Source organism: Henckelia pumila, chromosome 2 (genome assembly GCF_033568475.1).
Source record: "Henckelia pumila isolate YLH828 chromosome 2, ASM3356847v2, whole genome shotgun sequence".
NCBI classification, from domain to species: domain Eukaryota; kingdom Viridiplantae; phylum Streptophyta; class Magnoliopsida; order Lamiales; family Gesneriaceae; genus Henckelia; species Henckelia pumila.
In genome coordinates this window covers 64,912,222-64,930,570 of record NC_133121.1, presented here as the reverse complement: position 1 = coordinate 64,930,570, position 18,349 = coordinate 64,912,222, and the positions used below count along the sequence as shown (strand labels likewise).

The window sequence follows — 18,349 nt, the reverse complement described above, 5'->3', positions numbered from 1 at the left end:
CGTTTTCCTTTTTTTCTTTTCCTCTGGTTTGAATTTGGAGAAAAGTGCGAGATTGATGCGCATTTATAGATTGGACGGCTCGAAAAGAATTGGCTATAGCGCATTCAATGTTTTTGCAACCTTGTTGCCCCCGGTTTCACGCTTATATCTTATAACTTCACATGGGAAAAAGTTTTTCGGTGTCATGCTCAAGCTGCTTCCATTATATGGATATTATATCTGTTGTGAAAAAGTAAAAATTTACGTTAAAAAGTAAATACTCCTAAAATCAAAATATATCTAACTCTACACTTTATAATATTTTTCTCTCAACTCAATTGTATTTTTCATCACAAATGAAGACCTATTTATAGATCCACATTTGAGATTAGTCCAAAAATTAATACATCATCATCTACATCATCACACACTAATTTTCCACATTTTACAACTCAATATTCAACATTCAACATTTAATATTCAATATTCAACATAATAATAATAATATATTTTCAACATTCCCCCTTGTGATGATGATCGTGATATGATGATTGTCTTCATTACGTGTTTTATACTGCCTCGTTAAAAACTTTACTAGGAAAAACCCAGTGGGATAAAAATCATAGTAAGAAAAAAAGAGTGCAGCCACCTAAACTCTCACTCATGTTAACATGAGTGATTCTTCACATATTCCATAGATTGCGCATCCCAATGTTGTATATATGCTTTCTGAATATCGTCGTGGAAAGTGCCTTTGTGAAGAGATCTAATGAGTTCTCACTTGATTGAATGTAACAGATATCAATATCTTTATTCTTCTCAAGCTCTTGAGTGTAGGCAAAGAATTTTGGGGGGATATGTTTGGTTCTGTCACTTTTGATGTATCATTCTTTCATTTGAGCAATACATGCAGCATTATCTTCATATAGTGTCACAGGCTTCTTGTCTACTGTCAATCCACACGATATTTGAATATGTTTGGTCATTGACTTTAACCATACACATTCACGACTTGCTTCATGTAATGCAATAATCTCGGCATGATTTGATGAAGTTGTTACGAGTGTTTGTTTTTATGAACGCCAAGAAATTGCGGTGCCTCCACGAGTAAATACATATCCGATTTGGGAACGTGCCTTATGTGGATCAGATAAATATCCAGTATCACCATAACCAATAATACTTTGATTGGTGTCTTTTGAGTACAAAAGTCTCAAATCTGTCGTTCCTCGTAGATAACGGAATATATGTTTAATTCCGTTCCAGTGCCTCTTTGTTGGATATGAACTGAATCTTGCCAATAAATTTACAGCAAAAGATATATCAGGTCTAGTGCAATTTGCAAGATACATAAGGGCACCAATGTCACTTAGATATGGTATGTCTGGACCAAGAATAACTTCATCATCTTCACATGGACGGAATGGATCCTTTTCTATGTTTAATGATCTTACAACCATTGGAGTACTTAATGGATTTGATTTATCCATATTAAAACGTTTAAGGATCTTTTCTGTATAATTTGTCTGGTGAACAAAAATTCCACATTCATTTTGTTCGATTTGCAAACCCAGACAATACTTGGTTTTTTCAAGATCATTCATTTCGAATTCTTCCTTCAAGTACATCATAAGTTCTTGAATTTCTTTATTCGTTCCAATGATGTTTAAATCATCAACATATACAACAATAATTACACATCCGGATGTTGTTTTCTTGATGAAAACACAAGGGCATATTGGATCATTTACATATCCCTTTTTCATCAAGTGCTCACTTAGCCGATTATACCACATTCGGCCGGATTGCTTTAACCCATATAATGATCTTTGCAATTTTACAGAATAAAATTCTCTGAATTTTGAACTTTGTGCTTCAGGCATCTTAAATTTTTCAGGGATTTTCATGTATACATCACTATCAAGTGATCCATATAAGTAAGCTGTAACAACATCCATAAGACACATTTCAAGATTTCAGACACTGCCAAACTAATCAAATATCGAAACGTAATTGCATCCATAACAGGAGAATACGTTTCTTCATAATCAATTCCAGACCTTTGAGAAAACCTTGTGCAACAAGTCTAGCTTTATATCTGACTATTTCATTTTTCTCATTTCGCTTTCGAATAAAAACCCATTTGTATCCAACAGGTTTTACACCTTTAGGTGTGAGGACTATAGGTCCAAAAACATTACGTTTATTCAGCGAATCCAATTCAACCTGGATGACATCTTTCCATTTGGCCCAATCATGACGAGTTTTATATTCACCAAAAGATTTTGGTTCATGATTCTCATTTTCATTTATGATGTCACAAGCCACATTATAAGAAAATATCTCATCAATATCTTCTATGTCTTTTCGGTTCCATATTTTTCCAGTATTAATATAATTGATAGAGATTTCACGATTCTCGTCAGTTTGTGGTTCTGACAGAACATTTTCATCATCAGGTGTTTCTTCTGGAACATCATTTTCTATTTTATGATCATCGTGCTTTTCTATGTCTTTTCTTTTCCGAGGATTTTTATCCTTGGAACCGACTGGCCTTCCACGCTTCAAGCGTTTTATGACATCATGAGTGTCTTCAATTTGTTTCTTTGGAATTTCAACTCGAGCATGGGCATTTACAGCATGTATATATGATTTTGTTACCCCTTTTGTATCTGCAAATGCATCTGGCATTTGATTTGCAATTCTTTGCAAGTGTACAATTTGTTGTACATCTTTCTCACATTGTTTGGTCCTTGGATCCAAATGTAACAATGATGGTACATACCATGTGATTTCTTTTTCGATGTGTTTCTTTTCTCCCCCTAATATTGAGAAAATTTCTTCATTAAAATGACAATCAGCAAAGCGTGCTGTAAACACATCGCCTGTCTGAGGCTCAAGATATCGAATGATTGATGGACTTTCATAACCGATATAAATACCGATTTTTTTTGAGGACCCATTTTTGATCAATGAGGTGGTGCAATAGGCACATACACCATACATTCAAAAATTCTCAGATAAGAAATATTTGGTTCTTTACCAAATGCAAGCTGCAATTGGGAGAATTTATGATATGCACTTGGTGTGATGCGAATTAATGCCGCAACATGTAAAATTGCATGTTCCCATATAGAAATAGGGAGTTTTGTTCTCATAATCATTGGTCTAGCAATAAGTTGTAGACGTTTAATCAATGATTCAGCTAATCCATTCTGTGTATGAACATGAGCAATAGGATGTTCAACAGTAATTCCCATTGACATACAATAGTCATTGAAAGTTTGGGAAGTAAATTCTCCAGCATTATCAAGTCTTATTTTCTTGATTGTATAATCAGAAAATTGATTCCGCAATTTTATTATTTGAGTCATTAATCTTGCAAATGTCACATTCCGAGTTGACAATAAGTATACATGTGACCATCTGCTAGAAGCATCGATCAATACCATAAAATATCGAAATGGTCCACATGGTGGATGAATTGGCCCACAAATATCACCCTGAATGCGTTCAAGAAATATGGGTGATTCTGTTTGGATTTTAGCTGGCGATGGTCTTATAATAAGTTTTCCAAGAGAACATGCTTTACATTGAAACTTATTATTCTGAAAGATCTACTGGTCTTTCAACGGATGACCATGCGTATTTTCAATAATTCTTCGCATCATTATTGAACCAGGATGTCCCAATCGATCATGCCAATTGGTTAATATTGAAGAACTATTAACCACCATATTTGATTCGATTGACCTTATATGTGTATAATGCAATCCAGTCGGGAGCATTGATAATTTTTCAACCACATATTTATTTCTTGATTTATATGTGGTAAGATACATATATTTCTGATTTCCATCAGTTATCGTCTCAGTATCATACCCATGAGAATATATGTCATTAAAACTCAACAAATTTCTTTTTGATCCTGGTGAATATAAATCATCATTTATAAAAAAAATTTGTACCATTAGGTAACAAAAAATGTGCTTTTCCACAACCTTCAATCAAGTCTACAGGACCTGATATTATATTCACCATTGTATTTGTTGGTTTTAATTCCAAGAAATATTTTTTATCTCGAAGAATGGTGTGCGTTGTACCACTATCGGGTATGCAAACTTCCATGGGTTTATTTTTGCTCATAGCATTTTTCATACTTAAAAAATGCAATAAAGAAAAATCAAGAATAATATATATATGCAAAATATAGCATGTTTCATAAGAATGCATGAAAAATATAGCATGTTACATTCTAGTCCCACCAATATATTAATCAATGTTCTCGAAATCATTTGAAAAATCGGCAGCATTGAAATAAGTTGAACCACTTAAATGGTTATTGTTTTCAACAAAATTGGTCTCTTTTTCTTTTCCTTTTATCGATACTTTAAAGAGCTTACATAAGTGCTCAGGGGTACATGACCAATGTCTTGGAGTGCCACATTTATAACAAACACTCTCATATCTTTTTGAGTGATTTTTATTTTCACTCATATTTTCATGCTGCCTTTTTGGATGGTTCGTGACGTTTTTTTGAGATTAGTTATTGAAGTAACTATCTCGATTATTTTCATATTCACGGCCGTGACCACAACCGCGATCATTTCTACGTTCACGTTCATGACCACATCCTCGACCTCAACCAAAATCTAGTTTATGCCTTTGATTTTGGTTTTCATTTTTACTTACGACATTTGCTTCTGGAAATGCCGTAGATACATTGGGTCGGGATTTATGATTTCTCATTAACAATTCTTTGTTCTTTTCTAGTGATATCGAGAGCAACAAATTCAATCTTTGTCAAATTTGACATGGTGGTACTAGAAAAATAACAATGCATTTTATTAGTTAATTTCAATTAATATGACAATACAAAATAATGGAAGAACGAATATTACAAGTGCGTATACAAATAGAAAAAAAGTATGTGGTGGAAAATCGCTGGTGAGTACAAGACTCGTGAGCATGATGATCATAATCGTTATGAAAAATAGCCTTAGAAATGTCATCATCTTCATCTTCGAAAAAACCGAGGAGAAAATATTTTGAGAGAAAGAGTGAATTTTGGTGTGATTGAAAATGAGTTTGAGTGAACATATTTATAGGCCAAAAACTAGCCGTTTGTGACCGTTGGGGATAAAGAAAAAATCGAGTATATGTTGAATAAAAATTCGTGATAATGATGCAATGCATATAATGATAAATTAAATAATTATGTATATCATATCACATTATTATAAGGTCAGTGTCGTAGACAGCCTTTTATATAATATTGTGAAATTATACCAATATAGTTAGTATAAAGTCAGGTATAGTATATCATATCACATTATTATAAGATCGGTGTCATAGACAACCTTTTATATAATAACATGAAATTATACAAATATGATTATATTGTTTAAGAACCTTAGAGACTTTTATACTTGTCTTATCCCTTACCGGGAGTGTGGGATGTCGTCTTAACATCCTCCCAGGATTTATAACAAGGTTTGAAAAAAAATTATTTTTTTTCATAACATGATATTATATATTAATATATACACAATAAAAATATATAAACAGTAAAATAAAAATTCTTACTTGTTGAATATTTTTAACTTATTCTTGTATTTTGGAGCGTTGGAAATTATAGAGAACCTTCGAGCGATCGTGCTGATAACGTGTTGTGAAAAAGTAAAAATTTACGGTAAAAAGTAAATACTCCAAAACTCAAAATATATCAAACTCTACACTTTATAATATTTTTCTCTCAACTCAATTGTATTTTTCATCACAAATGAAAACCTATTTATAGATCCACATTTGAGATTAGTCCAAAAATTAATACATCATCATCTACATCATAACACACTAATTTTTCACATTTTACAACTCAATATTCAACATTCAACATTCAATATTCAATATTCAATATTCAACATAATAATAATAATATATTTTCAACAATATCTACTATATCTTGATATTTTGCTAATAGAGTTATTTGGGCCAAATATCTTTGCAAAATATTATAAATACGCAATTCACCTTGTGAACTTTTAATAAACATTTCCAATCCCAACATTTTATAAAATTAGCACACGTATCGTATCCCTTCATATGAGTGATTGGTTGAACACGCGTCACTCATGCTACTGGGCAAACATTTTGAGGTTTTTTTTGCATCAAATACCCTGTGAAATATTGCAAATGCGTACTTGATCTCTTGAGAGTATAATTTTTTTTATTTATTCAACCCATAATAGATAATATTTTCTTAAAATTCAATTACAAAATATTTATTAAACAATTTTCATTTTATTAATTATTTATCATATTATTAATTTTTTTGAAATTTTTTAGATATTATTATTATAAACAAAAATAACTTAATAAATTAAATAATATTTCTAATTAAGTTTATTTATACAATTATTTTAACTAATTTATGTATTAAATTTTATTTAAAAAATAATTGAACACATTACTTAATATAATATAATGATAAAATTTATTATTAAAGTATATATTTCGTATAACTAATGTTAAGATAATTAATTAATATTTTTCAAATTAATTTAATTAAAATTAAATTATTTTATTCAATTAATTATAGAATTATAAACAAAACTAATTTAATTATTTACTTAAATGGGATAATTTTCTATATTTTATATCTTTTCAACCGATGATATATAATTTTCTTAAGATTCAATTATAAAATATTTATTAAACATTTTCACTTTGTTTTTTTTTTATTTAATGAAAATTGTGCAATGTATCTTCTCAAAAAATTTAGATTTTTGTTCAATACTATATAGTCCTAAATCGAAATAATTAATATGCATGAAATTATCATTTTGGTTCAATATTTTGGTACTTTTAGATGTTTAAATCCTTGTTTATGAATGCATGTTTAATGGAGAAGTTAAAAAAATGAAGTGAGTTTAATAAAATAATGATATCAAGATAAAGTAATAATATTTTTTGAAGAAACAAATTAATTAAGAATAATAAATTTAAAATAAAAATAAAAATAAAAATTAATAAAATAAAAAATGTTTGATAAATATATTATTATTGGATCTTAATAAAATTGTGTATTATGGGTTAAATAAATTTAAAAATTATACTATCAAGGTGTCAAATATGTATTTTTATTATTTCACAGGAATATTTGGTGCAAAAAGAACCTCAAAATATTTGCCAAGACGAATGAGTGGCGCGCGCTCAACCAATAACTCATATGAAAGGACACGTGTGCTAATTTTATAAAAGGTCAGTGTAGTAACTCACCGATATCCACAGTAGGGTGTGTGATCCACCTTCTAGTGCGACGACACAGAGTTCTACATACCTTGGCGTCCAGTCTATTTGATCAGAGTTTCTTGACCTTGAGTCTTGGTATCCTGTACACTTGCATTCATGCTCATATAGTATTTTTACACTCATACTCTCATGCTGAGCGTAGTTCGCTCATGTCCGTGTTTTTGTATTTTTTGGACACCCCATTTTGATGGGCATATGTAGGTAGTTCACTCAGAGATTTGAGATTAGGCGGTGACCAAGGTAAGATTGCAGGATTAGCCGCTAAGTTGTAGGTAGTAACCTGAATCCTAATTAACAAGATTAAGTGACTAAAGATGATCAAGGAATGTTAATTAGTCAAATCAAGAGTTTAATAGGGATTAAGATAATAATTCTAAATTTTGAGTTTTTGGGCTAGTTTGGACGATCCGAACTAGGATCGGAATATACGATCTGTTGGTTCGGAAGCCCTGAAGTGGTTTGGAAGGATAGGGAGTTCGGACGGTCCGATCAGAGAGTTTGGAAGATTCGAACTCATTCCAACCAAGTGTCCAAATGACGTCAACAAAGTGACGTTAGCTTGATGACGTCAAGATGGGATCAAACGATCCGAAGTGTGAGATCGGAGCGTCCGATGTGCTGTTCTGACAGATTTCACAATTTTATTACACGTGGCGATTGGTGAAGATCGGACGAACTCAAGGTGGGGATCAGACCATCCGATTGTAGAGCTCATTTCCTTACACCTTTTCCTTCCCTTCTCTCTATATTCTTGGAGCTTTGGGGATTCCTAGGTCCTAGGAGGAGTTTGGGAGTTGGCGCGGCATTTCGGAAGTCGTAGCGGAGCTCTGCCCAGGAGTTGGGACTTCGACAGCAAAGGGCTGACGATAGACACATGTATAACTTTGGATCTCTAGTATACTTAGGGAGTATTTAATAGTCTAGTTAAGTCTTTAGAGCAGTAATAGTTATATGGATAATATTGGCTTTTGGGATTGGATCAACACTTGTGGTTCTAGAGATTCCGGTGCTGAGGTACGTAAGTACTTATCGAGATAGCCGACATGATATATACACTTATATGTTTCATTTTATGTGTCATGTTTTACTGTATTTTTCACATGCATGATCATATTCGACTCGTATCTCCTTAGAGATGAGTCATATCGGTAGGAAGGCTCAGCCCTATATTTATTGTGTATTTTCTATCATAAGAGACACCACGACGGCGGGGACTAACATTACAGTGATAGAGCAAGTATGTGGATGTACCGTATGGAGTGGCTTCCAGCCGGTACTGAATATTCGATTGGCGCCCCTGAGAAGACTTTTTTAAACCAATATTTGCATGCTTCATATTTGTTTATATATCTATGCTTTCATATTGAGCGTTGTCGCTCACGTCCGATATTTCTATATTTTTTGGACACCTTATTTGATAAGTGCATTTTATGCACTTAATATATATATGATTTGACTTGGATTTTGTGATGTATCGAGTGAATATTATGCGTATTTGTTGTTGTTTTTGTGAGTTGCAAGGATTTGAAAAAAAGTAGCAAGAAGAAGCGGAAAGCCGAATTACGGGACAGCAAACTTCAGAAAATTACTGGGAATGTTACAGATATCTAAATCCAATCTCCACCATTCCAATTGAAGTTTTGGATGTTTTAAACTTGCTGTAAAAATTTCAGCTCGATCCGACGGCTAGAACTTAAGATATGATTTTTTCAAGATTGCTGCGCGTTGGACAAAAGGCATAGCGCCTCAGCGCCTCATTGGGAGCGCTCCAGCGCTTCTCTGTAGCTCAGTAAAAGAATTTTATTCAAAATTTCAGCGCCCCAGCTCTAGTTTTCTAGCGCTCCAGCTCCCGTAATTTCATGGCTTAAGAGCCCCAGCGCTGTCTTTTCAGCGCTCCAGCGCTATACGTCCGTCATTGAAAAATAAAATACGAAACTTGAGCGCCCCAGCGCCGAATTATTAGCGCTCCAGTGCTGCGTAGTCTCCAAAAATATGGAAAGTCTTTAATCGAGTTTTAAAAGGGATTTTATGACTTATTCGGGAGGATACGAGGGTTTAGAGAGTTTTCAGAGCATAGAGACGGCTATTGAGAGTTTTGAAGTTCACAAGAGCTCGAGAATTTGATACGAAGACAGAAGACAGCGGCAACCGGTGACGGAAAAGCTTAATTTTACTTCGTTCTAGTTTTTCTTTAAACTCTATTTTTTTAGTTTGATGGATTATTTGAAGAACAAGTTTTGTTTGATCTTTGAATTTGTTATGAACTAATTTCTTAGTCTAGAGGTAGACGGATCTTGACTTGAAACCATGATTGAGATATTTGAATTCTTCGCACAGTTTATTTATGTTTTCCTGATTTTAATGTTTTCAATTTACTGGACATAGATTGAATGATATTTTATTTAGAATTTATCAATCAAAAGAGGAGATTTTGAATACGACATAGGAAAATACATCTTTGGTATTTGTATTGTTCGAGAGGCATATAACTCCATAGAAGTCGTTAGAAGAATTCTCGTGCCATTTACCGGATTTAATAGTTGAACTTAGATAGACATATTGAGTTTGCTATTGAATACGAATTTTTGTTTGACACTCGAGAGAGGTAGTAAAAAATAATAGAGATTCTTGGCTAATAAACTAGAAGAATTGATAATTGAACAATCATTAGAAATAAATTGTGGTGAACAGTCAAGTGAAGTCGAACCTCTAGCATTCTTCGCTTATTGAATTTTTCTCTCGTGAACTCGTGGTTATTTAGTTTTGTTTCTTGCAAATTTTAGTTTTATAAAAATCAAACCATTTTCGTAGCTCTACATAGAATTAGGATTTTATTAGTTGCAAATATTTGATATAATATCATTTATTCATTCTCCGTGGGATCGACTTGGACTTAATTCCTATATTATAACTTGACATTGTGCGCTTGCAAGCGAAAAACACGCAACAAGTTTTTGGCGCCATTGCCGGGGAGTGAATTTTATTTGATTTATATTAAATTGTGCTAATTAGTCTTAATTTTGATTTAGAGCATTTTATTTTATTTTGTTGGTTCTAATTTTAAATCTTTCCTGTCTATGAAGTTTATGCGAAAAAGCCAAAGTTACGACTCACTGCTCTTTGATCCGGAAATCGAGAAAACTGCTAAAGCTTTGAGAAAAGCTAGAAGAGAAGAGTTGCAACAAATGGCTGAAGAAAGGGAAAGAGCTGTCAATAATTCTCCGGTGCCGATCAAAGATCACTTTCGACCAGTGATCAATACTCATTATTCTGGGATAGCTCGGCAGAACATCACGGAAAATAATTTTGAGTTGAAGCCAGATCTGATTAATATGGTGCAGCAGAATCAGTTCAGGGGTGCAGCTACTGAAGATCCAAATCTGCATCTGCGTACTTTTCTGGAGATTGCTGACACAGTGAAGATTCATGGTATTACTGAGGACACCATCAGACTACGCTTGTTCCCGTTCTCTCTTAGGGACAATGCTCGTAGTTGGTTGCAGTCATTACCTCTTTGGAGTATCACTACATGGGAAGACATGGCATCTAAATTTCTGGCTAAGTACTTTCCTCCTGCCAAGTCTGCTCAGCTGAAAATTGAGATCACTACTTTCAAACTGCAAGATTTTGAGCAGCTTTATGAAGCTTGGGAGCGGTACAAGGAGTTGCTTAGGAAGTGTCCAAACCATAATTTTCCGGATTGGGAATAGATCGAATTATTCTACAATGGTTTGAATGGACCAACTCGTATTTCTGTGGATGCTGCAGCTGGAGGTTCAATATTTTCTAAATTTTCTGAACAAGCTTATGAGATGCTTGAGCAAATGACTGTTAACAGTTATCAGTGGCCGAGTGAGAGATCTGTAATAAGGAAACCTGCTGGAATTCATGAGGTTGATGCATTCACTGCTTTGACTGCTCAGATGGCTACTATTTCTACACAGTTGGCTGCACTAACCAAAGGCAATCAAAGTTCTAATGAGACAGCATCGCTGGCGACTGCCATAAATTCTGCTGATGGATTTGAGAGTGTGGAGCAAGCTCATTATGTGAACAACATGAACTACAACAATTATCGAGGTAATCCTGTACCCAATCAGTATCATCCTAGTTTGCGTAATCATGAGAATTTTTCCTATGCAAACAATAAGAATGTGTTGAATCCTCCACCGGAGTTCAATACTCAGAATGGTGAAGTTAAGGCATCGTTGGAAGATTTGGTGAGTAATTTTATTGCAGAATCATCCACAAGATTTAAGAGGAATGAAAATAGGCTTGATAGTATGGAGACACACTTGACCAATGTGAGCGCTTCTATGAAAAATCTTGAAACACAAATTGGTCAACTGGCGAATGCATTGAATAATCAGTAGAGAGGTGTGTTTCCTAGCAATACTGAGGTTAATCCAAGGGAGCAGTGCAAGGCTATCACCCTTAGAAGTGGTAAAGAACTTGGGGTTGATGACCCAAAGGAAGTAGATGATAAAGAGGCTGAAGAGATTGTGGTGAAGTCTGAAAAATCTGTTAGAAACAATTCCAGCAGTTCTGCAGTTATGCCTGAGAAACCGCCTGTACCAAAAGCTGTTTTGCCATATCCTCAGCGGTTCAAGAAGAAGCGTTGGATGAGAAGTTTTCTAAGTTTCTTGACATCTTCAAGAAAATTCATATTAATATTCCATTCGCTGATGCTTTGGAGCAGATGCCGCATTATGCAAAATTCTTGAAGGAGCTGATGTCTAAGAAGCGGAAGGTGGAGGAGTTCGAGACTGTCAACCTGACTGAAGAGTGCAGTGCTATCCTGCAAAAGAAGCTACCACAAAAATTAAAAGATCTAGGGAGTTTTACGATTTCTTGCATTATTGGTTCTTCTAATTTTAATAAAGCACTTTGTATTTAGGAGCTAGCATTAACTTAATGTCTTTGTCTGTTTTCAGGAGTTTGGGACTTGGAGAGGTGAAACCCACGACAATCGCATTGCAGCTAGCTGACAGATCTATCACATATCCGTTTGGAATCATTGAGGATGTACTGGTAAAAGTAGATAAATATATTTTTCCTGCGGATTTTGTTGTGCTAGATATGGAGGAGGATGCAAATATGCCATTGATTTTGAGGAGACCGTTCTTGGCTACTGCTGATGCCAAGATTGAGGTAAAGAATGGTGAGTTGTCGATGGGTGTGGACGAAGAAAGAGTTATTTTTAACATATTCAAGAAATCAAGTAATCCACCCATCGAGAAATTATTCATGATTGAGCGAGTTGTGAAGCTGGATGGTCATCCCAAACTTGTTCATGAGGTAGATTCAAAGAAGAATGATCCGAAGGTGCCCAAGAAGAAGAAGAAAACGAAGAAGAAATCAAAGTTTAAAAAGGTTGTTGAATATATTTGGAGGGTGAAAGCGAAAGGGAAGACCCTCAACAAAACGGAACTGGGCTAGAATTGGAATAAAGTCGGGCTATTGACTATAAACTAAGCGCTTCTTGGGAGGCAACCCAAGCTAGTTGTTTTTTGAGTTTTTTTTTATTTTCTTTTAGTTGTTTTTGTTTTGTTTTTATCATGAGGAAACTAGACATTAATAATGATTTTGAATTGTGTAGGTTAAAAAGTATGGAGCTGAAAGAGTTTAGGAGCCACCCCTGATGAAGCATTTTGAGTGATTAAGATGGTGCTGAGTACTGACGCTTGGTGCCTAAGGTATGTGTCTCTTGTTTTTAATGAATACTGTACATTGAGGAAAATGCACAATTTAAGTTTGGGGGGGTGTTTAAAAATGTGAAAATTTGAAATTTTTTATGAGTTAGTTGGAGTTGAAGGCATGATGTTGTAATTGTGTTGGCCTATGATGAAAATAAATTTTGTGTGTTGAAAAAGTTTATGTTAGCTATATTTAATCTTGAGTTCTCACATTTATGCACGAATGCCATGATTTTCGATACTCCTAGCAATTAGAAAAAAATTATGTGGATTTGTGATGTGGATTAGTGGATTTGATTCTTAACTCTTGTGATTTTTATTTGAAATTGAGGTAGATTTTTAAGATCACAAAAGTGATTTAGGCATTTTTTTTTCGAATCTATTGAGTTTTTTTTAGCCATTCTATATTCATGAAAAATCCAAAACAAATTGAGTAGCTAAAAAGTTCAAAGAAAAGTAATGGCGGAGAAAGTAAGGTGAGGGGAGGCCTTGAAAAAAAAATGGATTGAAATTTTAGTCCAAATACAAGGCATAAAGATGGTTTTGTATGGAGTAGAAGAAAACCAAGACTAATGTCTGGCAATGCAAATAAAAAAATTTTAGCTACTCATAATCCTGCACAAATTGAAAATATTCAATTCCCTTTGCTTTGCATCATGAGTCCTTGTTTGCATTGATATATATATGGATGCTTATCTCCTGCTGATTATGCTTGAGCCTAATGTTAACCGAAAAAGTCCTGTTGATCTGTGTGAGTAAAAGTTGAACTTGGTTGAGAGTATTTTGAAACTTGAGGGCGGAGTTAATGATTTTATGAATCTTACGGATTGCATGATTTTACCGAAAGTTATGTGGGTAGATGAGATTGGCAAATCACACACACACGAGAACTCTTGATAAAATTAGCCGACATGTGTATTGAATCTTGGAATGTAAAAATTCGGAGGTCGACTATATTGCTCATTACTGTTTTGCTCGGGACTAGCAAAAGTCTAAGTTTGGGGGGATTTGATAAGTGCATTTTATGCACTTAATTTGTATAATGATTTGACTTGGATTTTGTGATGTATCGAGTGAATATTATGCATATTTTTTGTTGTTTTTGTGAGTTGCAAGGATTTGAAAAAAAGTAGCAAGAAGAAGCGGAAAGCCGAATTACGGGACAGCAAACTTCAGAAAATTACTGGGAATGTTACAGACATCTAAATCCGATCTTTACCGTTCCAATTGAAGTTCTGGATGTTTTAAACTTGCTGTAAAAATTTCAGCTCGATCCGACGGCTATAACTTAAAATATGATTTTTTTAAGATTGCTGCGCGTTGGACAAAAGGCATAGCGCCCCAGCGCCTCATTGGGAGCACTCCAGCGCTTCTCTGTAGCTCAGTAAAAGATTTTTATTCGAAATTTCAGTGCCCCAGCTCTAGTTTTCCAGCGCTCCAGCTCCCGTAATTTCATGGCTTCAGCGCCCCAGCGCTGTATTTTCAGCGCTCCAGTGCTAGACGTCCGTCATTGAAAAATAAAATACGAAACTTGAGCGCCCCAGTGCCTAATTATTAGCGCTCCAGCGCTGCGCAATCTCCAAAAATATGGAAAGTCTTTAATCGAGTTTTAAAAGGGATTTTATGACTTATTCGGGAGGATACGAGGGTTTAGAGAGTTTTCAGAGCATAGAGACGGCTATTGAGAGTTTTGAAGTTCACAAGAGCTCGATAATTTGATACGAAGACAGAAGACGGCGGCAACCGGCGAAGGAAAAGCTTAATTTTACTTCGTATGAGTTTTTCTTTAAACTCTATTTTTCTAGTTTGATGGATTATTTGAAGAACAAGTTTTGTTTGATCTTTGAATTTGTTATGAAAATTTCTTAGTCTAGAGGTAGATGGATCTTGACTGGAAACCATGATTGAGATATTTTGATTTATATATTTGAATTTTTCGCACAGTTTATTTGTGTTTTCCTGATTTTAATGTTTTCAATTTACTGGCCATAGGAAAATACATCTTTGGTGTTTGTATTGTTCGAGAGGCATATAACTCCATAGAAGTCGTTAGAAGAATTCTCGTGCCATTTACCGGATTTAATAGTTGAACTTAGATAGACATATTGAGTTTGCTATTGAATACGAATTTCTGTTTGACACTCGAGAGAGGTAGTAGAAAATAATAGAGATTCTTGGCTAATAAACTAGAAGAATTGATAATTGAACAATCATTAGAAATAAATTGTGGTGAACAGTCAAGTGAAGTCGAACCTCTAGCATTCTTCGCTTATTGAATTTTTCTCTCGTGAACTCGTGGTTATTTAGTTTTGTTTCTTGCAAATTTTAGTTGTATAAAAATCAAACCATTTTCGTAGCTCTACATAGGATTAGGATTTTATTAGTTGCAAATATTTGATATAATATTATTTATTCATTCTCCGTGGGATCGACTTGGACTTAATTCCTATATTATAACTTGACATCGTGCGCTTGCGAGCGAAAAACACGCAACATTATTCGACGGGGAAGGTCTCAAACTGGGCTATGTCGGAGGATCACAACAGAGTGGAGACCAGGGGCCAGGATTGCAGTGAGTTTCCCTTAGTTGTTAGGGATTTGATACACTTTCGATTTGGTTGCATTATATTGATTTTATTTTATGGTTTTAGTGTCGGTTGTATTCCGCTGACTGTGGGATATTTTGGATATTTAAAATTTTCGATGTTATTTCTGATTATATTTTGCTTAATTTAATTGCATGCTTATTTATTTTTGATTAGTATTTGATCCGGGATGGGTCGCTACATTTATTGGTATCAGAGCATGCATAGTATATTCTTGGGATTTAGGTTTGAATTTTTGGGTTTTAATGTACCTTAATCCTTTCAGATGGCTGATAGAGACTTCGAGAGTCAGGGTAGCATTGGACGTTGGGGTGATGAGGAGCCTACGAGACGTTAGCGAGCGCATCGCCATCATAGAGACGGTAGACATCGATTTGAATTGCATAAGTTTGTTTAGATCGGGCCTAAGCCTTTAGTAGGAGGTGAGAATCCCGAGGTAGCAGAGGATACATTCCTGTTGAAGGGCGATCTCGTAAATGGTGGAGATCTACATTTTCTCAGACTCTTCAAGAGCAAGGTCATGTTTCATGGATCGATTTCTGCATGTTGTTCCGTCAGTTTTATTTTCCTCCACCGCTTCGTCAGGTAAAGGAGATCGAGATGCTTAATCTGAATCAGGGAGCGATGACCATCGATAAGTACCAGCAGAAGTTTTTTGATCTACTTCCCGATTTTTTGCATATTGGTTCCAGTTCCTAGGCGAATTACGACCAATTTCTCCAAGGTTTGGACAAAAAGTTATTTGACAGAGTCATTGTGTGCAACGATCCTACGTCTTATGAGGGCTTGGTAACCATTGTCTCTAGGCTGAGATCGGTTTGAGATGAGCAAGGGAGTTGCAGTCTTCTTGACCTCCAAGTTCCTTGGGTCCACATGCTCAGTATTTTAAGAAGCAGGGTGCTACTTCCTCTTTTTCATCTGGATCTGGCGGTGAATTACTTTTTGGCCTTCAGAGGAGCGAGGCTCGTTGTAAGCAGTGTAGGAGGAGACACTCTCTAGGCTAGTGTCATCGTTCTTCTAGCGCTTGTTTTCTATGTCGTGAGAAGGGACATTTGAAGAGAAACTGTCCTAACCGTGTTGGGGCAGGGAGTGGATCTGGTAGTGGCGGAGGTTATCAGGCTACCATTCAGCAGCAGCAGCATCCTCAGACTTTTTCTCGTGGTCATTCTACTTTTCGCCCTCATGTCCAAGGGCAGGTGTTTGCAATTAACCATGAGCAGGCTCAGGATAACAGTGATCGCATGATCTTAGGTACCTTTATTTTGTGCAGTTTTCCTGCATGCGTTTTGATCTATACTGGTGTATCCCATTCTTTCATATCAGCTTGATTCGTTAAGAAATTTAGACTACTGTTTGTTCCTCTAGATGTGTTGTTATCTGTTTTGACTCTGATGGGGCAGGAGGTTTGGACTTCTGGCTAAGCGTCTAGTAGTAGGTTGTGTTTTGGGTTTTTAGGGTCATCAATTGAGTGACCTGATGATTTTAGCGATGGATGATTTTGATTGCATCATCGGGATCGACCTTTTGACTGCCTATAGAGCTGTAGTGGATTGCTACCAGCGATTTGTCAAGTTTTGCCCTAAGGATGGGGATGCGTGGTATTTCTATGGTAAGGGAGCGCGTGTAGTGACCCATATCCGTAAGTAGCAATTAATGTGTAATTAATCGTATGATCAAGTTTAGATTAAGTAAACATGATTAAGGAAATTTTTGATGGATTAACGAAGTCCGAAAATGGATCCAGAATACTCGAAAATAAGTGGGAAGTTCCAAAGATGATCGGACGATCCAAAAAGAGTTCAGAGGCTCCGAACCCCTCCTGCCAGCTGTCTTGAAATATTACGTCACTGGCGACATCAGCAGGAGATAGGATGCTCCGATGCAGGATCGGAGGCTCCGATCGTGTTCGGACAGGTGTATGGTTGCATGTGAGGGTTCTGACGCGTGGCACAGAACGGACGGCCCGATGCGGGATCGGAGGCTCCAATCGAGTTCGGACTATCCAAACGCATGATTGGACGGTCCGATTGTTCTATATAAATAGAGGGCCGAGGAGTTCATTTCAACTCTCACCATTTTCCTCTCTTTCACCCAGATGGATCTATTTTAGAGCTTTGGGTACTCTTATTTTAGAGTTGGAGTAGGGAATATATCTTAGTATAGTCGGAAAATTTCTGACGTAGTTGTAGAGCAGTGCTCATGTAGTGGAGCCGTGCTCGAGGCTGTGGAGCTGCAGCAGGGTTGTGCCCCTAGTTGCGGGATAGTCTTCATCAGCGGGCTGACGACGAACACATGTATAGCTATGGTCTCCTTAAATTATTTAAGAGTATGCAATAGCTTAGTTAAGGCTTTTAGAGCTTAATGAATGATGCATGTGTATTTTCATTATAGAGCTGATGATAGGCTTGAGAACCTAGAGTTGGACTGCTAGGACTGCCTGTAGTAAGTTACGTAAGTACTGACTGAGATGACTAGCATGATATATATTATATGTATTGCATGAGTATGTGCTACGTGTTTTATATGTTTTACTACTTTAGCACATGTATGATTTTACACGAGACTGCATCGCGTACGATGTGAGTCATGACAGTTTCCAACGGTGATGAGTTACTCCTTATGGATTCGTGTGTGGGGAGACTCAGCCCCTGGTTTTGCTATCACTAGGAGAGACCACGATGGTAGAGTAGACGCTAAAGTTGTTATGGGAATATAGGAGCGGACCGCGGATTAGCTATCCAGCACAGCTGTAGT

The 18,349-nt window shown here is 35.6% G+C and overlaps 1 non-coding gene across 1 annotated transcript; it reads right to left on the bottom strand.

The window, feature by feature from the left end:
* Positions 1-10,881: 10,881 nt before the first annotated feature.
* On the bottom strand, positions 10,882-10,987 carry LOC140885838 (small nucleolar RNA R71). Its single transcript, XR_012151252.1, has one exon. It is a non-coding gene; the product is annotated as a small nucleolar RNA R71 (small nucleolar RNA).
* Positions 10,988-18,349: the final 7,362 nt, after the last annotated feature.